This window comes from Erithacus rubecula (genome assembly GCF_903797595.1).
Source record: "Erithacus rubecula genome assembly, chromosome: 1".
Taxonomy (NCBI): domain Eukaryota; kingdom Metazoa; phylum Chordata; class Aves; order Passeriformes; family Muscicapidae; genus Erithacus; species Erithacus rubecula.
Window position 1 is genome coordinate 15,725,448 of NC_136658.1, and position 24,696 is coordinate 15,750,143.

The 24,696-nt window shown below is 36.1% G+C and overlaps 1 long non-coding RNA gene across 1 annotated transcript; it reads left to right on the forward strand.

Annotated features, from left to right (window-relative positions):
* Nucleotides 1-1,391: 1,391 nt before the first annotated feature.
* LOC306806143 lies at nucleotides 1,392-2,927 on the forward strand. Its single transcript, XR_013775412.1, has 3 exons — nucleotides 1,392-1,524; nucleotides 2,138-2,192; nucleotides 2,393-2,927. It is a non-coding gene; the product is annotated as an uncharacterized lncRNA (long non-coding RNA).
* Nucleotides 2,928-24,696: the final 21,769 nt, after the last annotated feature.

Sequence of the window (24,696 nt, forward strand, 5' to 3'; positions counted from 1 at the left end):
GGAGCAGAATGGAAAATTCTGAGGAAAATCCAGTGAAAAGTGAGGGTGATTATAGAACCCACAGAAAGGCAAAGTTCAAATTGTCTGCTCTTTGTTCTTTCAGGGCACATTATGCTCTCTCCCCTACCTGTGCACCACAAGTATACTGTCAACTTACACAAAGACAATGGAAAGACAAGTAATAAATTGCTTAAATTACATTTTATTCTGTCAGTTTGGCCTCTTTCCAAAATCTGATGGATAAATGACTTCTGTTTCTTTCTGTCTAGAATTCCTCCAATTTTCAAATTGTTGTCTTAGTTTTCTGTTTCATTTAGTTCTGAAAAATGTTCTTAAGGTTTTTTACTGATTAGTATTATGGCTTCTTTATGTGCAATATGTGCTTAAAATATACACTGATATGATACTGCTATGGTTGAGTTTTCATTAGAATAAAAAGAAAAGATGCCATTTGAAGATGTGTGTTGGCACAGCAATGACTGAGCTTAGATGCAGATGTCTGACCTCCTGCATAGTCCATGAAAAGTTAAACATGAGTTTTACATGGAGTTTTTCCAATCATCATGAATGTTGCCCTTGCACTCATCTATGATGGATGAGAAATAAAAGGAGTTTGGTGTTGCACCCTTATCTTTGGGCATATTGTATACAGCAGGGATTCAATCTTTATGTAAAAGTAACAAAGAACAGGGTTTTTTCTCTATCATTTAGCAACTGTAGATAGTCACTTTTTCTGTGATAAATGTCAAAAAAATTACAGTATACTGGAGCCATGGAACTGCATTTATACATAGAATTAAACATTGATACTATCAGTTGCTGTTTCCAACAGGCTTTTTTGTTATATTAATCTTGTCAGTTCTATTTTACCTCATTTTGCAACTGGAAGCTGGTGGAATTTTTCCTCTCTGATAGTTGAAAACCTTTTTGAGGTTCCCTGAGCTCTCTGACCTTACTATATGCCTATGGAAAAAAGAAGGTGTAACAGTTCTAAAATGGAAAAAAAAAGTGTTGTGTGATAAAACCATATTTTTTCCTTTACAGTTACCTTTTAGTTCCTTTTGAAAAGTCAAATGGGTGCAGATATAAAATAACTGGATTGAAAGACAAAAACCCAAGTGCTGCTACTTGGCCAAATCATTGTGTGCTGAAGGTAAATTTCTACTATTTCTTGTATTTGAAGACTGATGGCTACAACCACAATGCCAAAACAGCACTAACTGTGGGAATTACTGTGAAGATGATTGTAAAATGTTTCCTTTAACTATTTACTAACATGATAGAGCTATCTTAATTAATTGATTAGAAAGAATCACCCTTTACCAGCTGTGCTGCTAGTGGCTGAGCAGAGCAGCTGCCTTGAATCACATGCAATAAAGAGAGTAAAGGAGTGGAATTGCTGCTGTCAGCTGCAACAGGGGCACTTGAACCAGAACTTTTTGCTGGTTGTCAGCTCTCTTGCAAGACTTTTGTTATTGGGCTCCAGTCATCAGGAATGACACTAGATTAGCAGTGGAACACCAGGTGAGACATCTTTATGTAATTTAATGGGGTTAGAGGTGTCTTGGAAGAGGTTTACTAGGCTGTATTCTGATTCTTTCATGGTGGAGTGTTTATTGTTTTCAGCATCAGCTGAAGATGCTGGAGGTGCTTTCTGTATTTGCAGGGGAGCCTCAGGAATTCTAGAACAACTATTTTTTTGTCTGAATCTGATATCTGAGTGAACTCTCCACCTAAACAAGACCCTGTAAAGGACAGAGGCCTTGCTTCAGTTGAGGGCTGCTCTAACTGAATAGCATATAGAGGTTTGGGCTGGAAGGAAAGAGATGTGGATGTCTTTGATGGGATGTATTTCTTTAATTCTCTTAAATAATTTTCCATTTCCTTAAAGGCTATGGGAGTTTTCACTGTTTCAATAAAATATGGGCGGATTGAGCTTAAGCATTGTGCTTCTTGGAGGTAACACTAAGGTCTTCCTTCTATACTTGATATTCCAAATTATTAGTCTCTTGGATTTCTTCTTAAACTGGAAGTGCTTGCTTTCTCTGCATGGGACTTGAATGATTTTTTTCAGAATTATTTTTCAAGTAGTGTCAGGGGAAGTTTATATTGGATAACAGGAAAAATTTCTCCACAGAAATGGTTGTCAAGCCTTGGAGGAGGCTGCTGTGGCTGAGTCACTGGCCCTGGAGGTATTTATAAGATGTGTAGATGTGGCATTTAGGCACATGATTTGGTGACAGAATTGGTAGCATTAGGCTTACAGTAAGATTTAAGGAGTGTTTTCTAGCCCAAATGATTCTATGATTCAAGGTGCATGACCATAATATTAAGACCAAGTAACTCTAAGTGTAGTTGGTTGCTTTTCTGACATGGTTTTCTACTTCAAGAGTTTGTGTGATTATGGAAGAATTGCTGCTAAGGTGAAGTGAATCCTCAAGAATGGGCATCATGCCACTGAGGCAGCTGGCTGTAATCCCTTTATAGTCACTAGCAGAAAAAAAAAAAAAACAGTTGAAAAATGGGATTTGTCTGATCCTTACAGGTGCACTTACCTTAGGATGAAATAATCAGTTCCTTAGAAACACCTATATATTTTTTCTTTGGCTGTTAAAGAAATTGCAATGACTATCCAAAATTGCTACCTATTATATCTACATTGTAGGTGTAAAACAGTTTGACACAATGGTCGAATTAGTGCTTACCTGGAATGCCTGTCTGATTAAAATTCATTAGGAAAATTGTTAGTTATTAAAAATATGCATAGCTATATCTTGTATGATTAGTCTGACCTCTTTGTTACCATGTTAATAGTCCTAGTAAATGATTTCTATATACAAAGCCATTAATGTGCTACTAGTAATTGCTACCTATCAACATGCTTTAAGATTTAAGCAGTAGCATTTAGAAAAATATTGTACTTTTGCCTTTTCTGTTCCTCTGAAGTTTCCCATGCTGGTCTAGTTTATCATATATGCTTATAATTCTATAGTAAAAACTCTTTCAAAGGATGTACAATAGTCTTTGTGCTCCCTTTCGATGACATTGTTAAAATAGTTTTAAAGCAAGAATCAAGAAATAGTTTGATATTATTACCAGTTTCTGCATAAAATTTGCAATTAAAGCATCTACTTGTTTGGTGTTTTTTTGTTTGTTTGGGGTTTTTTGGGGTTTTTTTTTTGTTTGTTTGGGGTTTTTTTTTTTTTTTTTTTTTTTTTTTTTTGGTTTGGTTTGGTTTCTTTTGGTTGGTACATTTTTAAATCCAGTGTTCAGATCTTATCATAGTTTAGCAGTATTGAATATGTCTCTGAAAGCATGTTGTATTTTCTTTGGCTTGCTTTGCTCTTGCTGCCCCCATAGGAGTTCAGACATGAAGAATAAGCCTGTGCAATGCTCATAAACTCCTACTGGTGTCTTTTCTCTAAGAATGGGCCTCAGAATAGTGTACAGAAGCTGATATTTCTTAATTTTATGCTGTGGGGGACTTTAGTAGAATGAATAAAGTTGAACTTGCTATCTTGCTACCTGTAATTTTAGGAAAAAAATGCTCCTTCATATGATTTATGGGAAAAGAAAAGTATAATCTAGTATCTTCAGAGAACAGAGGAATTTGTGTTATTAAATCACATTGACTATTGTGTTAACATGGAACTGAAGCTTTGAAATTAAATATAAAGCCTGAAATTGCAGGTTTTTTGTTGTAGTAACATTATTGCTCACTGACCTGACCTGTAAATTACAGCAAGGGTAATGCAAAGCACACACTTAATTTAATGGTTGTAGTCTGAGTGATCATTAAATGATGAATAGGTGCTTCTAACACAGCCAGACCTTGTTGTTTGAAAAGAGTTCATCTCAGATGCAACATTTCAAGACTTGATTAAGGTAATTGTTGTAGTTGACTACATTAACTTGTTTGATGTATTGGCTTTTTTATGTTTTCATCTTAATTAGAAAATATTTAACTATATCAACATTCTGTCTTTGAGTAATGGGAAGGAAGGAAGACCTGCTAGTTGCAAAGTTTTGTTGCCTGCAGCTTAATTCTGAGAAGCATCTGGCAATAATCACACCAAGGGCTTTGCCCCACCTGGGGCTCTCTCCCTACTTTAGACATCTCAATACACCAAAGAGATTCAAGGAAGGGCTGGAACTGATGGTGCCTCTTGACACTACCTTAGAGAGCAGGAGTGATTGTTGTGTTTTTGTTTTTTGGGTTTTTTTTGGTTTTGGTTTTTTTTTTTTTTTTGGTAATATAGGGAAATACATTTAAGTTGGGTCACTTTTCAAACCTGCTAACTGAAGAAAATACTTAAGCCGCTAGTATTATGGAAGACGTTAAATTTGTGAGCAAATTTTGTAGTCCTCTTTATCTATAGATATTTAGAAAAAAAAGTCAGTTTTTAAAATGGTGCAATGAAGAAAACAAAATTTCTTTTGACTTTTGTTTTGGTCTCAAACTAAATGACAGACATTTGCTGGTGTGGCATCTGGGAGAAAAGCAAGGAGTAGGTAAGCAGCTGATATATGTAAAGCTGATAAGAGTCAAGATCATTTTACAATTCAAAGTCCAGTTTAACTGGTAAGTGCTAGAATTAGTGCAAGATTTAAAAAGCCACCCCAACACAGCAAAATAAGCTCAATGGTGTACAGCTCATGTGCCATCTTACCCAAAAGGTAATAACACCTCTGCAGCATGAAAATGTGTGTAAGAAAAAATAAATTCCCTCCAAACTGGTAGCAATACAGCAACTGATAGGAACTCAGTGTTTTGAAGGTGGGAAGAAAATGAGGAAGAAGAGCAATTTATACTCACCAGAAGTTCATGAAGTTTTCATTAATAGAAACAGAAGTATTCATGATGTTCTTCAGTTGGTGTTTGTGTTTAGCCACTTTTTCTTGAACAAGTGTGTCCTCACATTATAAGGACAAATTTTATGCACTTGAAAAGCAAAAATATGAGGGAAAAAAATCCAGTGGTTTATCTAACATAAGAGAGACCACTTGGAAAAGAACAGTATAAAAGCTGATGATTCTTCTATAGTACTGTCTCCTGGCTGTCAAGTATAAATAGTTCTTCAAATATTGTGTGAACTGTTATTGATAACCTAAAAATCATTGAGCTTATCAAAGCAAGGCATTTTGTAAAGGATGAAGGGTGTCTGGAAAATAATTGTAACTGTAAAGCAAATCTCAGAGACAAAACAGATCTCACAGAAAAATGGCAATATTTTAGTTTTGCTGGTTCCTAACTTCTTACTGTTTCTCTGATCTTAACACAAAAAACATCCCTTTCAAGTACTTCAGAAGTGTTTGCTAAAAACAGAAATTGAGACTTGAGACCTACAGTCATATTCAGCCTGGACTGCTGGGTTTGCTGTTTGAAAGTCAGGGCAAGCTGCTGGTAAGTGAATTACATTTATGGGGTCACGTTGGATTGAGGTGAAGAGCTCAGTGCATGTTAACCTTGAGGCAAAACAGGTCTGATGCCACTTGCCACCTCTTGAAGTCATCCTGGAGATAAGGCTACAAAGGATGCAGAATCTGATTAAAAGCAAGAAAGAACATGACATCAGTTTAGTTATTGGTGTCAGTTCTGCTCTAAATGACAAATGGTGTCAAAGGTTTGAATTATACTGCTAAAATCCATCAGTGACAACTTAGGGTGATTAGAGACAAACTTGGATGGAAACCTGAGAGAACAGTCATTGAAATGTGTTCTCCTTCCTTAAAAAACTCCAGTGAGAGTGCTTAATGAAGTAAACTAGGCTATTGCAGTCTGAACATTTTTGTACTTCACTTTTTTCCAATTCTCCTTAACTTCTGCATGGTATCTGTAAGCTATGGTTGTACAGTGGAGCATATGAATAGCTAGCTCCTTAAATTCTCAATCTAATCAGACAGCTAATTGCTGAAGGAAAAGGCTCTTACACTCCCAGCCTTAGGCTGTATGATTTGAGCAAGGTATGAGTTATCTGTTTAGCTTGACTTGAGACTTTATTTTCTGAAAAGCAAAATTTTCTTTTTATCTCTTCAGGCAGTTATACAATTAGAGGAGAAAAAAGAAATTAATGAAAAATAAAAGTGAAATAATTTTTCCAGCTGCTGTGAATGAATATAAACTATAAAGGAATAAGTTATTCTTACACAAGGTAAACTGACTAGCAAACAAAAGCATAAGCTTTGTGTAATTACCTACTTGAAAGAGTTCACCTACTGAAAAAAATGCAGAATTTAGTTCCTAAATTTGATTCATGTTCATAATACTTGTATAACTTAAGGAAGTGACTGTATTAATAACAGCAATTAATAACTACTAATAGCAGCAAAGCACAGTCAAACAAGCAGCTCACAAAATGCTAGAGTTTGTGGGTTTTATTGAGTTGATGATTATTTTCCCTTTGGTGTAACATCTGTTAATTTAAAAAATGGGCAAATTCAGTATGCAGTAGAAAACATGAACAGAAGAGACCAGGCATGTAGTTTTGTTAAATGAATTAAATAGTTGCTGAGATTTTTCACTGAGCAGCCTGAAATCAGGGATTTTTTAATGAGCCAGGCTCTTAAATATGGAGGAAAGAATGGTGGCTGTAGAGCCTCTAGCCCTGATTCCAATCAGCAGGACAGGGCAGGTGGTGCTGCTACCAGGCTCTACTTCACCCATTAAATGGAGCTGGCCTGTCTCACAGGCATGGATGTACTCTCTGGTCTTGGCAAGGTGCTCCTGTGTCTGGTCTTGAAATAGCTATTCAGAGAATACCTGTGGTGTTCATAGTAGAACTTTCAAGTTTTTTTTTTAATATTAATCATCTTAATTGATTGTAAAGACTTGTCTAGTTGAAAATTCCATGTTGGGTATTTACTAAAAACATTCTTGGTAGAGAAGAGGAATTCCATCTCTTAAAACATGTTTTGATATGGCAGGAAAGATCTGAGCAAGATGTTCAGAAACCTGCTGAATGTACTGTGGCACTTTAGGATGGCCACTTTAGAATGGATGAAGGGGGAGGAAATTCTTGATTTTGCAAGGTAAGATGACACTGGGCATAGGGAAGGAAAGAGAAGGACAAGATTGTCAGTACTGCAGGGTGGCTTTTCTACTTAAGTCATAGAATTCTGGAATGTAAAGGTGTTGAAAGGGACCTTGAGAATCATCTAGTCCAAACCCCACACTAGGACAGACAGTACAAGGCTTTATCCAACCAGGCCTTGAGTACAGTGTCTCACCACCCTCACAGTAAAGAATTTCTTGCTAATATCTCACCTTAATTTCCCCTCTGTCAATTTATGCCCATTATTCCTCATTGTATCACCGCAGTGCCAGATGCAGAGCTCCTCTCTGGCTTCCCTGGAGCCCCCTTCAGACACTGGAAAATGCTGAGAGGTCTCCTTCTCCAGGCTGAGCAGCCCTGGCTTTCTTAGCCTGGAGTACTGAGCCCAGTTCTGGTGTAGGGGAGTTGTTCCAGTCCTCTTACTAACTTTGTGGCCTCCCATGCACTTGCTTCAAGTTCCACATCCTTTTATTTGTTGGAGAGACCAGAAATGGACTCAGTATTACAGGTGGTTTCTCACAAGAGCAAAGTAGAATGGAAGAATCACTTCCTTTGACCTGCTGGCCATGCTCCTATGGATGCAGCCCAGGATTTTCTGGCTGGGAGCCCTTCCCCTTCCCTCCTGGAAATGAGTTCCTCCTCCAAAGGCTTTGTGCAGTCATCCTCTGCAGGTTGCATCGAACAGCAGAACAAGTCAAGTAAGAAAACCTCATCTATTATCAACTCCTTCACATATTTATTTTAATGTTGTGTTTTCAGAGGGTGAATACTAATGAGCATGCCACAGATGCTTGCTAGTATAAATTAAGTCACACAAGGTCTAAAATGCTCATCAGAAAATGAGCTTGCCAATAAGCAAGTGGAAGGCCTGTCTGAGCAGGAAAACACTACACAGTGAAGAGATGGACAGAGGCTATTCATGATAACAGTTTCTGTGCACAAAAATTTGGTTTATTAGCAAGTTTTCAATTCGAAGTGTTAACTCACCTTCACTTATTTAGTTTATTCTGCTTAGCTGTAATTTCATCCATAGGTAGTACACAGGCAGTGTATGAGAATGCTGTTGTATTCTTCCCATCTGAGAAGAGAAAGAAATGTTTTTAAAGACCAAAGGGCATTATTTGTCATGTAAATTGGTCCAAAAAACCATACAACACAAGTACTCAGTATCTTGCCATTTCAACAGTAGAAAGCTTTATACTGGGCTGTGCAAAAGAAAAGTGCACTGTCTTCCCCAAAAACCCCCACCCACTGGTATGAATTTTGTCACACTTGTAAGGACCCAGAGTCAAGTGGGCCAGTTACTGCCCAGACAGCAGCAAAAAGATTGATTAGAAGTGAAGAATGAAGAGGAGGTTATGAGGACATAGTAAAAAACCAGAGTTTTTGATAAATGAAAAGATTGAGGGACTTTAAGCCTTCAAATAAGTGTAAAATGTTGCTGGGAAGATGAAAGCAATGACCCACTCTTGCCCTACACCCATGGGTAAAGAAGTCATAAGCCAGAGCTGCAGCAAAATATGTCTTGGGTAGGACTGAGTTAAACTTTTTAAGGATTCAGCTAATTACACATGGAATTAGGTTTTCTATTGAGCTGGTACAATCTCAAGTAGAAGTGGTGGGAGAAGAGTTTTCACTTCCATCAGTGTGAATTATTTGGATAATTTTGGCCTTCCCTGAGGTAAGAGGTCTCCCGGGACAATTTCCAAGGCTCTGTGACATTTCTTTTGCATTTTAGAGTATCCTCAGCATGATCATGGTATGTCTTAGGCCAAGCTGAAGGGCTGCACTATAACAACCACATGCGCTGCCTTTCTTCTTATGTTGAACAATATGGATGAGATACTTAGTCTTTTTTTTTTTTTTTTTTCCCTCTAAGGTGTTCCCTTGTTCAAACCTCTTTTCCTATTGACCTAATTAATGTACTAAGTTAAGCAAAACATCTCCAAGTGTCTGTGAATAATTGGTTGAAATAGCTTGACAAGTTTGGTAATTGACATGACATATATAAGAAAGGTAAGTGGAGATGAAAGAATTAAGCTATGTTGTGATGATGTAAAACATTGCGAGGCTCCATTTGCTTGTTTCCATGAAATTCAAATAGGTTTGCAATCTAGAAAAATATTTGAAACTTTAAGTCTAGCTGAAGCTTTATTTTTGCACTTCTTGTGACAGAACAAGTTATTATTAGTAAATTTTACTGCTCAGCTGCATTTACCATCCTGTTATGGCTATGTGAATTTGGGAAAATCTTCAATATTTTACTAAATTTCTTAGTGACAAGGCACTTCAGAACCTAGTCAGAGTCTCAGTATCAAGTAAATGAACCAGTGCTTGAAACTTGAATGGCTCAGAGTGAGACTAATCAAGCCTGCATCATGGTCTGTTTGAGAGCTCAGTAGCTGCTCTGCATTCAGTGTATTAAAATTGGGAAATTGAGTCCCACTTGGGTCTAGACAAGGAGGGATTGACCATACTTTGTTTGGAGGCAGAGGGATGAGCAGAATCAGCTGCTTGTGCAGAATTTCTGGTTTCCTGACAATACTGTCTTTGTTTCAGTGCTCCTAACTTAACCAACAAAATGAGGTTCTCAAAATCCAGATTAGCCAGGACCATAACATCCATCCCTTACCTGTTTGTTTTGGTACAAATTCCCATGTAACTTTTTCATTTTGTAGTTGAAGTACAAAACTTCAATCAAAGCTTAAATGTACAAGTTAAAACTCTTGCAATTGGTAAAAAATGGCAACCAGGAACTATTGAGAGAGAATCTGTGGATTTTTCTTCTCTGTTTTAGTGACTTATTTTCCTGCATCAGTTTTGATCACACATGAAATGTGTCTGCGGGTCCAGGTCAAACACAGAAAAGCTGTTTTGTAACCCTGAAATAAAAAGGAAAGGGCTTTGTTTTATGTAATATTATCATTTAATATTTCAGAATTAATATTTATGCAACTTTGCTCCAAATTCTAATATCAGCTTCTCAGGGATGTCTGAGTTGTGCTGAATCCACTAGAATAAACCCCCAAAAAACTTCACTGCTTGATTATTTTTGTATCACTTTCTGAGAAATTTGCAACTCCTAAATTGATATTCTTGGCTTTAGAACAAATCTGAATTATGCATTGGTAATGACAATATTTCTATTAAATTATGATGAATAGTTAATTTACATTCTGAGTGACTTATTTTCTGCTGTTAATCTTCAACAAGGAAGAGGCTAAGAGGCTGGACTTAAGGTCACAAGTCAAGCCAGATCCCTTGGCTGGGACATGCTTGTCATGTCTTTCTAACCTAAGTTTCTTCATTTTTTTCAGCAAGAAAAGTGTCCCCATACTCTGTTTAAACTACTTAAGAAAAATATTTGTACTTTATTTGCTTTGAGTCAGTTTGCTGCATGTGTCTCTTATAATGTTTTGTGTATTTCTTCAGATGCAAGTGTAAGGTGCAGATGTAAGGTGCAAGTTTTGTGTATTGGTTTGACAATGTGCATCAGGCAAATTTTAGTAATTCAGCAGTGTTACTTTTAATAGTAGTACAGACAAGAGCATCATTGTCAGCAAGTCCAAGGGAAAAATGTGGAAACACATGCTTCTGACTGTTGGCTTGAGGCAAGTGAGAACATTGTACACAAATAAAGCTTCTGAGGCTGTACAGGAGTTGAAAATGTGTGTATGAATTATGTTGATACTAAAGCCCAGCATAACAAGCTTCTTGGAGTAGCTACATAATATTTAGTGCCCATAAGGCAGACTGCATTGTACTTACCTTGAATGAGTACATGGAGTGCTTTGATCCTCTGCTACACTGCCAGCAGCCAGAAAATCTGGGCTTTATCTGTTGCATCTTTCATTGAAACCACTTTAAGACCTGCTCAGTAATCAAACACTTAAAATTTCTGTATCATAGTTGGAGCTATATCATACAGACAGACTGTTTCTTTACTGGTTTTCCACCAGACAGCATAAGGATAAATATATTTAAAAGAATGCAGACAGAACTGTTCTGGTCATAGAAGGGGAAGAAAAAAAATAAAATTCAAAGACCTTTATTTATAGGGAAGAAAAATTATTCATTGCTTTCCTGTCATTTACAAAAACACACTTTATGTCCTGTCCTGCAGAATTTTATCTTGATTTAATGCAGTAGGCTGTGGAGGCTGCTGATGATTAAGTAGAGAAGCATATTTATGGATAGCTAGGTGTAATCTAAGTGACTACTAAGAAAATCTATGCCTTCTGTATTTATTCTGTGCAATGGAAATGAAATGTGAAAAATAGAGAAAATCAGCTCTCCTGTACCTGGACTGTTGCAATATAAGTTGTTTGAATGACATTCTCAATTATTGACAGAGCCAGAAATTTTGATAATAGAAAATAAAAATTAGATGAGCTTACAGCCTCCAAGTATACCAGAAAAAGTCATGCTTATTACCAGGATCTCTTCACACATGTTAATGCACTGTTCCTTAGGTATGATTATTGGAACATTATATTCTATTAATTGTTCCAAATGTGTAAAGCTACCTATCTCCTAGTATAACAAATCTGCTATATTTATGGTGATGATCATTAGGCTTTTTTTGCAAAATGATTGTGGAGATCAGCATGAATGTATTAATTGATCTCTTTGTACATTCATTTCTCAATTCAGTATTTTGAGTTGCAATAGGAACTAATAAGCCAATGAAGTTAAGAAAATTACTATCTTTCCAGATTTATGTAAAATAATTTTCCATGGTGTCAAAGATGGTTTATTTTCAGGAAGTGGCCTAGGCTGTTATGTTGGCATCAAGCAAATCCAGTATTATTGATGACTGAATGAATTGTGCAGTATTTCCTGTAGAGACCAGTGAGACAAAGCAGAGATATTCTTTGTTGTGCTTCTCACTCTTTAGTTGTTTCACCTAAATTTTAGCTTCTAAAGACATTTTTAATGAGTACTAAATTGTTAGTGGCCAACTTGAGACTAGATTTAATAGCGGGTTAAAACTTGCAGGCACAATTTTTTCTTAGGTATCTTCTTTTTTGTTGTTTTGTTTTGTTTTCCCCTGAAAAAGAACAGAAGAGATAAAGCACATTTTTTTGCTTTCCTTCAGTTGTTTTTAAATTTTTTTATCTTCTTCTGTACTTAATATTATTTCTGGGTTTTTCTGGCTCTGCACAGGCTATCAGTTTAACAGAAAGGCCAAAAAGTTGACAGCTATAGTATGTACTTATAAATACAATGTCTGACTGCTTCTCTCTAGCAGTAATAATGTAGATTGAAATAACAAATAATAAAATTCAAGTGAAACTTAAGTAAATTATGAGGACTGTGAACTAGATACTTGAAAACCCTTAAAGCTCAATAGTACAAAGCAGGTCAAAACACCTGCATAAACTGAACTTCCTTCTCCACCAAAGAACCCTGATATGAAATGGCACATGGAAATGGATTATTTCTATATAAGTGAATTTGTAAGAACAAATTCGATGCTTTAAATGATATCCAAATCAACTTTGAGAGCTCAAGCAATTTTTAAAAAACCTGATTCTGACACAAGGTATGACTGCTTGGTCACATGCCCCTATGGAGTTTTCCTAGTTGCTCCCCAGTGAGGTGCTGAATTTTATTAACTTGACACATACACACATTTTTAAAATTGTTAACTTTCACCTAATATAATCTAGTGGTTTGGCAGTTCCCTCCTGCTTCAACTGGAAATATGCCTACAAAAGGCTAGTTAAAAGCAAAATTTAAATGCAGTTTTGCTTATTTGGAACTTAGTATTTTCTATCAAGAACATAATTTACTTCATGTTTTAAAAAAATATTCTTGGACGTTGAGGATGGTAGCAAAAACTTACTCCCCCAAAAATCAAACAATTTCATTACAAATTATATCCCATAACAGGCGGCCAGGTTTTCATTTTTGACAGGCTGGTAGGTATTGGTACTCCAAATTTAGGGTTTCAATGAGGATAAAATTTCAATACAATGAGATTTTTCCCACAAAGTTCTCATTTTTGAGAGGACTTTTTAATTTCTTTGTTCTTGTGTAACCCACACAAAATTCAATAGAAAGAACTGAAGGAAAGCAACACTAAAATTGAGAATGAAACATGGCTAGTTCTTGAAATAGACCACTTAAACCCTGAAGTACTAATAATCTCATTCATTAGAATTTATTTTGATTAAGACTTGTCTTTCCTGAGGACAGAGCCTGACCAACAGCACTTAATTTTAAAATCTGTTACATTTTGGGCTTCCTGGAACCAAGATATATCCATGTTAATGAGAAGATGCTGTCTGCTCAGCATTTCTGTAGTTTTATTTTTACCCTTTGAAATAATAGGCATTGAGTGGGAGTATATGAGATCCTGCTCAGAAAATATAAAATCTCAATTACCCACATGAGAACCTTTTAAATAATAAATGAGATAGCTGTGAAACAAGGCTTTTTGTCCTGACACACTATGATACCTTCCTGCTATCTTCTTTCTCCATCAGATATTGCTGTTGTAGAATGCAAAGCACCTTCAAGGGCACTTAGAATTTACTGACCCATTCCTGATTTGGATTTCTGGGTTTGTCAGAATGTTCTGTGCTGTGCTGGGTATTGATTACAGAGTGAGGGATGGAAGGAACCAGAGCTGTGCCACCCTCACTGAGCATGAAGTGGGGGTGTGTTCTCTCAAGGCACTGACCATCCCTCTGCTCACAGAGGATCCAGCAGAGATCTGTGGGGTTGTTCTGAGTGCTACTGGAAGGTACCAATAGGGGCTGTTCTCATGTTTGGTGTGATAATGCATCAAATGTAGCTCTTCTGATCTCTCCTGAGCAGGTGAGGAAATTAAAAGGGTAAAAACCTGCTGTTCATGCTATCTGGTATAAATATCTATCTGATTTAATTGATATTATTATATCTGAGTCCTAGTTGTGATCTAAAGCAAACTTCCCTTCCTGGCCACATCTAACTTCCAGAGAAATTCAAGCCATTTGCTATTTGTAGGAACTGGTATAATGTGAATCAGAAGGATTTAGCAAGCACAAGTCTATAGATCAAATTACTGCTATGTGTACTGGAAAAGTAACAAAGAATGAATGGGCATTTTGGTGAGCAACAGGACAAAACTACCCTAAGCTTTCATCTAAATTATGTTTATAACTTTTGGTTTGAAATGTTCATACAATATGTAATACTTTAATATCATGGTCCCATAAATATTCCTAGTTTCAGAAAAAGCCCTTTTATACCATTGCTTCATATTGCACAAAAAAATAGATAATGGAAATACTTACAGGAACATTATTTGCTGTAGTCACATCTTAACTCACTGCTTTGAGACTATGGCATGCATGGCAAGTAAAACATGACATTCAGCATTGGTTTCACTTTTCACCTGTGAAGTTGTTTGATGCTTTAATCTCTTAAAGGATTATTCCCTTTCAAATATTGTGGGTTTGGCCTACTCTTTGCATAACATTTAAATATTTTCCTTCAGTTGAAAAGAGTAGCTGCTGTTTATCTTGGATAGTTTCTCATATTATAGTTTACAAAGCATCACCTCTGTTACAAGTGACCAGAGGACACAGCATTATTTAAATATCTTCAAGTAACTTCTTAAACACAACATGTTGCCTATTTTTCAATCCAGGTGGATTTCTGTGGGAACGTAGGCAAATGCAGCTGAATATGGAAATAACCATGGTTTGTACTGTAAATAAGGGAATCTCAAATTTTCCAGGAACTTGTTTGTTTGGTTAAGAAAAAGATACCAGATGAGCTGTATAGACATGGAGGTTTCAAAGCACAGAAATAAGTTGTGTGTTTTTGAAACTTTAAATTCTAGCCTGAACAGAAAAATTTAAAAACATGATGTGAAGAATTTAAGACCCCAGGAGATGGTCAATATTCCAGCTTGCTAGAATAAATCTGTTAAGCTTAACTGGAATGAAGCTTTCACAGAAAGGTTGATTTTTGGGTGCTATAATCTTAACTGCAGAAACTGATGCAGAAATCTTTGGACATGTCAGTATATGCTTTAACTGAGAGCATAGTATTGATAATTAAGCAGATGAATGAGAATGCTTAAATCAAGGATGTTTCACTGCATTTATTGCTTTCTGTAATTTTTTAGTAGATTTTAACACCTTTCCAGTTACTTCCTCCTACAGATATTTCTTGTTTACTTAATTTTTAAAAGGATATAAGTTGATATTGGCCAGGTTGAACATGTCAGCTGAGTATACAGAAGGCCCTCAGTAAAAATGATATTGAAAAATACGTTGAGCTCATCTTACCTCCACCTTAAGATTTCTATAAAAGCTCTCTTCAGTTTTGTGTAATATTAGCCATTACCATCCCTTATACTGGGGGCCATAGATGATCTAACACCACTTCTTTGTTGATATTCTTATGAGATTTTAGCTGAGCACATAACACTTCTTCACAAAAGATCTCAGCATTTTGCTTTCCTTTTTTCTGACTTTTAGTGCATGTTGAGTCTGGAACAATGATTTAAAATCTCACACGCAGCAGGTCTGCGATTCATGCAGTTAGGTAAGTAAATGGCACAGTAAAATGTGTGCACAGTTGGGTTCAGAGCTTAATGCTTGGCCTATTATGCCAGTAATGAGTGTCTGAAGTAACATAACATAAAAACTTGAAATACTGTATTGCCTTAGAAAGGAGGCTGCTTTTCTTTTGTAGTTCAGGAGTGTTGTCAGTCTTTCCTAAGTATCATAAAGCATCTAATGCTAAATATAATCACAAGTAGCATTTACCTAAATAATGTCTTGCATTTGATGGGACTTTTGTGCCATGTGCACAGGCAGGGAGCTAAAAGATTAACTTATATAAGTTTTCATTTCAAGGTCTCACTGCTTTGTTTGTATATCATTCTCAAGAATTATGAGTAATACATCTCTTAAGCCAGAGCAATTGAAAGGAGATTTCAGTGGCTTAAATCCTGTAAATTGTAGCTGAATAAAATACAGTGTGAAGCTGAAGTGCCTCATCAGACAAGGACTGAATAGCAAGAGCAGAGCAAAAGCTTGGAGTTGGGGAGGAAAGTGAAATAACTGATGAGTAGGTGAGGTGATGACACAGCACAGAAAAAACTTGGACAATAATTTTCTACTTAACAAATAAGTTATTTATTGTCTGGTGAGTAAGCAGTTGCTTATTTTGTTGCACTGTCTCACAGGACTTCTTTACAGATAAAACTGCTAAAAATTTTGAGGTTAAAATTAAACTTGAAACAAAATCAGCCACTCTCTCCTGTCATGACTTTCATGCAGCAGGAGAATGTCTTTGTGCTTCTGTTGTGGTAATGGCAAAAAAGGGAAGAAGCAGGGAACAAACCTATTAAAACCAGTGTAAGGTTTGGGAGGTGCAATGATGCTGGAAGAATGGGAAGGAAATTTTAGCAGCTTTTCCTCAGAAGAACATAGGAACAGTGAGGCCAGGGAAGAATTTACAGAAACAATAAAGTCATGTCCATGACTGAGAAAGATTTGCCCATGAGACCAGGAGGGGTCTGGCTCTGAGCTTCCTGCTCATATGTGGTACAGTTTCTAAAAAACAACATTTGGATAAGGAGCCAGAGGGAAATACAGGGATAATGATCACCTTGGCTGTCTTGACTTGTCATTTCACAAATGATTATGGTTAAAAGGGGCCTCTAAGATCACCTGGTTTCAAACTCCCCCATTTCAATGAAGACAGCTTCATCCAGGATGTTGCTCAGGTTCAAGCAGTCATAAAGTTTTTTCAGTGCAGTCTCTCCATCTTCCCTGAAACAGTCTCCTGGTAAGAATGAGTCCTTCAAAAATCTGAACTGTCAATTGCACTAGAAACTTGTAGATTCAATTTTGATGCATAAACATATTTCACTTCTGACTCCTTTGGACTGCTGTGGATACCAAAAATTCACAAGAGAAAAAATGAAATATTTCATTTTTGATAATTCCAAGGAAAATCTGGACTCAAATGGCAGGCTCTTTTATAGGGGCAGTCTGAATTATAAAAGCTTATCTTGCCTCAATTCCTGCACTGTATTATTGGCCTAGTCCTAAATTTCTCATAGTTGTTTTTTTTTTTTTTTTTTTTTTTTCTCTAAATTGAATAAGTAGTTGGATCAAAAATCTGTACTCAACTAATTTCCAAAACTTGTAGTAGTTTGGACAAAGTAGTCCCATCCTCTCCTGATAGTCCTGATGGTAATTAGAAATAATGTTGAAATTCTTTACTGGATAATAATTTTTTATATAGCTGTTAATTAGTTCAATTATCTGTATTTCACTTTTAAGAATTATTTTTTTTTTAAGCTTTGGGGGACAAAAAAGTATGGTTGATATTTTGAAATGTAAAACAAATTTAATAAACTTTTGGATCAATTTTTACAAGCCATGAAAGAAGCACACAATAGGCTGCTTCTTTCTCAAAAAGTTTTCTCTCCTTAAAACACTGCCTAGTGATTTATGCAACCTGTATTTGATTTGTGCTCTCAATACAGTATTTTTAATAATACAATTTAATTTCATCTTCTTAAGCTCAGAGTGTTCAGCTGTAAGATGTTCAAGCATCTAAGAAATATGCTGTAAAGAGCTGCAACATGACCTTTGATTTTCTGTGTCAGAATGAAGAAGTTACCATACAGTGCTGGATTTCACACAGTAATAAATGCTAGTAGGAAAAAGACTAAGATATTAGTGACTTGACAAAGCAATTGCAAAACTCTTTTTATAAAGGAAACTGGTAAATTTGTTCTTTAATTTCTTATCGAAATTAAGGTTTTGCAAATTTCAAATGACATATCCAGTAAGTTGTAGTACAAATACACTTGAAAACTATTTGAAAAACTTCATAATGAACTAGGGAGAGACTTACAAGAGTGATTATGGTGCAAATACTATCTTTTGCCTAGGAGGCTGGAGAGAGGTAGAACTGTGACCATTCCCCACTGGTCTCATTGATATGTGACAAAATCCATAAGACATGAGCAGCCCACTGCTCACAAAATGCATCAAATGAGCAGCCCAGTAAAGTGTCTGCACTGTGCCTGCAATGAGATTATCAGATCTCAAGGAACAGTGATATTGCCTAAGGTTTTCAGTTCCTCACCACTTTTAAGAAAAGATTTGGACTTTGATGATATTTGTGTGTCACTTCCAAATCAGCATGTTCCATGATTCTATGACATTTTAAAGATGCTGTAATTTTTCATCATAGTATTTCTCCTCAGTTATGATCTTGAGGGATGTTAGAGTAGTTTCTACTCAATTTAGCCAGATACACTCAGAAACTGGGAAAGAACTCTTTGAAGTGTGCCTTTAGCTCATTTTTTAAAGAGGGGAAATTTCCATCAACAGGAGAAAATAGTTTCATTACTTAGAACATTAGGAAGGTATTGGATAGGAGGTGATATAGCAAAAATCTGTAAATAACTCCCTCAAGAACAATAACAATTCTAGACAATATACTTCATAAAAAGTAAATCTTCTCAAGCACATGATTGTTACATAGTTGTAAGTGCTCTTAAGGTTTAGCTCAACTGACTTTTTACTAAAAGGCAGAACAGACTAGCAACACAGTCCAAGTTAAAAAAAATAAAAACGATAAAATAATTCAGTGATTTTATGTGATAAAATTAATACATTTTCTTAAAGGATGGACTCCTCTAGTGTGTAGTTTTATGGTAGGTGTTGCAGCTGTGGGCTCTTGAAAGCTTTTGATCATTGTTTGGTCTTGAATTGCTTTATGTTAGAAAAGCTTGCAAACACTAGACAGACCTGGGGGAGCAATAAGCAAATAAAATAAAACTGGAGTGGGACCCATGCATAGGAGTTGCTGTGGGACATCACTCTGAATAGGGCTTTGGTTTTCAAATAACAATTAGAAGTGGCACCACCCAGTCCTGCAGAAGTTGTCATAGGCTTCTGAAAGGATTTGCTCCCTGTTTTGTGCCTCTGCTGAAAGCAGTTTTGTGTAATCTTGTGAATATCAAGCATTCAACTGTGTTAGCTGTACAGGTATGGCAACATCAGGAGCCCAGGGGGAAAACCACCCAAAACACAACCAAAGCTGCAGTGCATTCAAAAAAGAATAAAAGTGTGGTATGCCTTCCAATGAGGCTAAGATGTATTATTTGAAGGGCTTGAGAGATGAACTTGTTTCAATCTAAGTATTTTTGGGAGGAAGAGTCTTTTGACTGGAGACTGTTTTTAATATAGCAGTAAGTGATGAATTCTGTCATTGAAAGGTGAACATAGACAAATTGAGTGTAGAAATGAGGAATGTATTTAACAGTATGAGCAGCAAACCATAGAAATGTCTTAGCTGTGGATATGCTCACTTTAATCTCATTTGACCTTTGAAAAATTGTTAATTTCAAACATTTCTTTGAGCTGCAGGTTTGACTTACAGACTTGAGGCAGAAATATTCAAGTCACTTGGCTTGTCCCAAAGAGGTCAGGCTCAGAGTTTCACAATGCTATAGCTTTTAGAGTATAGGAATCTGTGTTACAATACATGGTTAGATTGCTTGACCCAGATCACAGCTTGTATGCATCCCAATTATTCTTCTGTACTCATCATTCAGGCAAGAAAAATTGACTTTGGCTGTTTCTCACCTGTGCAAGTGTTAAGCTTTTTTCCAGTAAAGTGTTCAAGGCTTTTGAGAGTTTTGTGGCTGATAGGATTGCAAAGGATGTCAAGTTATTCAAATGCAAGTGCTTAAAAAAGTCTGGCAATTAGTGCCATTATGCAATAAAATATGGAATACTAAATGAATCTGGTAAATGTTTGTTTAGACACGTTTATGTAAATCAAAATTCTGTCATGACTAAATATACTTCATGTCACCATGTTTAAATAACTTTACAGAGCAATCAGTGCAGGAAACTAGCATGTTGATCACAGAAATTCATATTGTCATGCTTCCTTGATATATTGCATGAATAAATATGGTAGCTTTAGGAATACCCATAAAAATATTACTGATACAGGATAAAACCAGAATTAAACCAGTGAATTCTGCTTATGGCTTCTCATATGGTACTTTGCCTGCACCATTGCTAATCCATGGCAATCTGTTATGGCCATACATCTCCCAAGCCTTTCACACCCCCCAGCTTGCATTTTCCATGAAAATCTGTATAGAAGCTTGAATATTCTAGTTGAATCCAGTTTAATTTTCGTTCTGTAATTAAGTCTAAAAGGGATATAAAGGATTGATTCTTACTCTGCAGCTTGGAACTAACTCTTAAATTTACATGGAATAACTCATAAACTTATGAAAACTAGGTAATGCAGGCAATTTCAAGAGTCAGGTTTTTTCTTCTCATTAGAGGATTTTTTTTAATCAGGTCAAGTTTCTATTTGCATGTGGAGAAAGTCAATAATAAAAATAATCCATCTAGTGTAAGTTCTGCTTTTATACTGATCTAGCAATATGCATGCCCATCAGTTTGACTTAAAAACTGTTTAACATTTTTCAGCATAGGCAAGGTCTTGGGGTGACTGAAGTACTGAATGGTCCTCAGCCAAAAGATACAGTGTGATATGGTCAAAAATATTAGTACTGGAAGACTTAGGATATTTGGTACAGACTGTAAATATGTATTTCTTAAGTGAAATCTTAGCAGCTGTGTTTCTGATATGTGAAATAGAGAAGTACCTCACTACTATTTGTAATCATAAAAATTAGAGTTTGTATCCCTCTTGCAGCCTTAAAAGCATGATAAGGTGAAATACTGATCACTACTGAATACCCCTCAGGAGATCTGGCCAGAAGGAACTTGAAGAATAAAAAATAAAAGACACCAAAAAATCCCAAACCCATAAGTATACCAAGTCAGACTTAAAATGCCTATTCCTTTCAGTTTCTTAAATTTTGTTCTATTTCTTTGTTTGGTACAATGTAAACTTTAAAGCAGTGACATGGTTAATCTCAAATCACATATACTTCAATTGTTGACAAATGTTTTCTGATAACAATTCTTTATTGCAAAACTCAGCTTGGTTTCTCACTGAAACCAATTTCATCTGAACAACAAAAGCAGCCTGATAAAGAAAAAATTGAGCTTTATGACTGGTGATTAATACCATTAACCCTGGTTCAGTGAAGATTTCTGATTAACAAGTTCAATTCATTAGGTCAAGTATCGTTTTATCTAAATTATGCATATATTATGCAACTGTCATTATAAAATTGTTCTGAAGAAATTTGAAGACTTCAGAATTAGGAATTTTAATCTCAATGGAAAGCTCTTAGAAGGGAAGCTGACATGTCTAACAAGAAGCTTAGAGAGAGCTTTCTATAGCCTAGTACCTTTTTGTCAGAATTGAGTGTGCTCATTAGAACTTCTAAACCACATTGCCTTGGTATGCTGACAATTATTAGTGAATAATGGAAATACAGAAGTGAAAAAATGTAAATGGAATCCTATGGAGTTTTTGTAGCCTAAAATTGATTTATCCCCTTGCTAATGTAGGTTATAGCAACTCTCTGCAACCTCACCTTTTAAAGGGTGGGATTTTTTGTGGGTTGGAAATGCAAGGTGCTGACAGAGGTTTGTCTGTCTTGTAAGACCATTATCCACTGGCTAATGCACTGGGTTGTAGCCAGCTAATGAAAATGAGGTGGGATGAGCCCTGGGAGAAGCAAAAGAACAGAGCAGAATTTTATAAGCATGTGCAGCTGAGGAAACTGTGCTTAAAAGCTAAAGCACAGATTTTAAATTCATTGAAAATTTCTTGAGAGCTGTCAAATTATTGTTGATATATGTAGTCAATTACTGTGGAAATTAGCATGTTTCTTTTCTATTCAGTCTAATTTTGACTATCTCTTGTGTAAGTAGAAGAGCAAAGCTGAATCTTAATCTAAGAACATAGAACATACTGCAAGTCAAAATAATTAAGCCAAATAACTTGTTTTTAAAGTGACTGCTGAATATTTATAAGTGCTGAAATGAAATTGTAAAAAGTGAATTTTTTACATTACTCTCAAACTTTTAAATGTCCTAAATAATTCTTTGATATTTTGATTAGAGCACTTCAGAACAGTTTCCTGTTTAGCTAGTAATTACCTAAAGGTAGAAGCTATTAGCTGCTGCCAGCCTTAAAGAAAAAATATTAACCAGCAAACTGACAATTAACTACTTGGCTTATCAATGGTATCTTCACCAGGAATGCCAATAGTAATTGTTTATCATATGTAAACCACAGAAAAGATTAATGGTGTTGAAATTGCATCATGATTTTTTTTCAAAGTTTATAGGAGTTAGAAATGTTGGCTTTTGCTGAGGAAGAAAGTTCTGCTCATGTCTTTTAGAGAGAAGTAATTTTTATTTTGGGGTGGAAACAGCTTTTGTTAGCTTACATCATGCAAATATGGGTATGAAAATTTTTTTTGGTTATTACTCAGAGAAGGTACAGGACTGGATTTCAGCACATCTATGCTTTTTTCCTGTGGCTTATAAAATGTGCCACCTTTTATCACTTCAATATTAGTTTATATAAAACATTAAGCTATCTAGAATACATCTATCACATCACCAAATATCAGAATAGTAACTACTATGTGCATCTGGAGCAATTCTCATTATTCTTGCTCATGTTCAATCTAGGAAGAAATTGGTTAAACTTTTTTTTTTTTCTCAGACTACCAACCTAACACTTTGAGGGTTTTTAGGTAATCTAGCATACACTTATATACAGTCTGAAACAGAGTGATTAACTAAAATTTGGCCAGTAAAACTGAAGCTTTCTTAAGAAAAAAACTTGGAAAAAGTTTGTTTTGAAGATACCTAACAAATACTCAGACTTTTCAGACCATGAAGAATAACAAAATACCAACAGCTGCACAGGTAATACACAGTGCAAATGCTGCTTTCTCTTTACAGGAGCACTTTACATCAATGGCCACAATATCTGGGAACAGGTGGATGGCATAAATTCTGTTGCATTTTGAAGATGAAGGAAGCTTCAAGAAAATCCTGTAGGACTGCAAGCAAAGGATCTGTGGGATGGGCTGGAGGATGTGGTTGTGTGGATGCAGGCAGATGTAGGCACCAGCATCCTTTTAGGGTGGCTGTCCCCCAAAACTCTGCTCTCAGTCAGGATCCAAATTCCAGGATTGCTTCCATGTGGAAAATAAAGGACTACTCTTTGGAAATCCTCTCTGTAATGCAAAGTGAAGTAATGCTGCTTTAAAATTTGAAAGATAGCAACTAGGGGTGGTGCAAAAGCTTAGAATTCCTACACTTTTTCTATCCTGCTAATTCACTCCAGGTGTTAAGGCAGAGGGACCATGATGAAAAATATGTCTTGTCAAATTCTAACTCCTTTTTCGCTACACAGTTTATGAAACAAATGGTTTCCTGAGTTTAGTATGCTGTCAGGCTTTTCCTCTCATGTTCATCAATAGTTTTTCCTAGATGCAAATTCCAGTGACAGAATGATACTTCTGCTAATGGAGACAGTTGAAAGTTCTGGGTTGTGGGGGGAAAGAAGAGTGTTTTTTCTGCTGGTGAGAAATTAGCTCTTGAGCTTCTGATTAAAACCTAGTAAGGAGTTGTAGGATTTTTATTTTTGTTTCTCTCTAGATAGGAACATAAAAGCTTGGAAGAGAGTGGTCTGAAGACACATGTGGTAAATATTCTGGAATCTCAACAGGAAGCAACTAACCACAGTCTTAGCAGAGCTGTATCAGACAGACATCTGTCTTCACCTTTGAAGCTGACAGTAATTTTCCATTAATGCAAGAATTACATTGTAAAATCCTTTCAGTCAGACCTACCAAACACATTTCATATCTTATCTTAGTACTTTTTCTCCTTAATTTCAATGTGGTCAGGGTTGAATCTCTTCAGCGGGCAGATGTGGCAGTACCATAGGGCTTTAGACAGGGAATAAAGTAGCAAAAGGGTCTCAGCTCACTACCAGCTTTTATCACTGTGATACAGAACAAAATGTCATTGGTTTCAACTGTGTTTGCACTCAGTCTGATATCGCTACCCACAAGGCATCTGCTGCAAGATTTAATTTTGTCACACTGGTAAGTGTTTTTACCAGGGGAAATGGTTGAATGCGTGCAGTTAATGATAGGACACGTCTGCTGTTGTGCTGTCAAAAGCATCCATCTAGATGTAAATATTTTACATAAGCTTAAAAAGACAAAGGCTAACATGATTTCTGCTGTTTATACACACATCAGTGCTGAAAAGGGTAAAACATCAGTCACGTTTCTCTAGAATATGTTAGGAATATGAAAATCCCTAGTAGCTTGCTACTCAGGTTGCAAGCACATTTCTCCTGGCCTCTCTTAATAAGAAAGATGCAATCTCTGAAGGAGGAAAGAGATAAAAGCCTAGGGAGAGCAGAAGATAACACACTCACCTGTTGGAGATTCAGAGTTGCTCTTCATTGTTATGTGCTGTAATGGATCCTATTCATCAGACTAAAAATATAATGGGTGTGTGAGGCATACAGGGAAATAGATATCAATTAAGTGAAAAAGACTTTGGATTGGAGAATCATAAAAAGGTAACACACTATTTGAATGAAGGAACAGCCAAAAACTCCAGCAGAGAACAGTCTGTGTTCCTAAGTGACTCTTTGCTATTTAAGTTGTGCAGATTAGAACACTCTGTGCTGT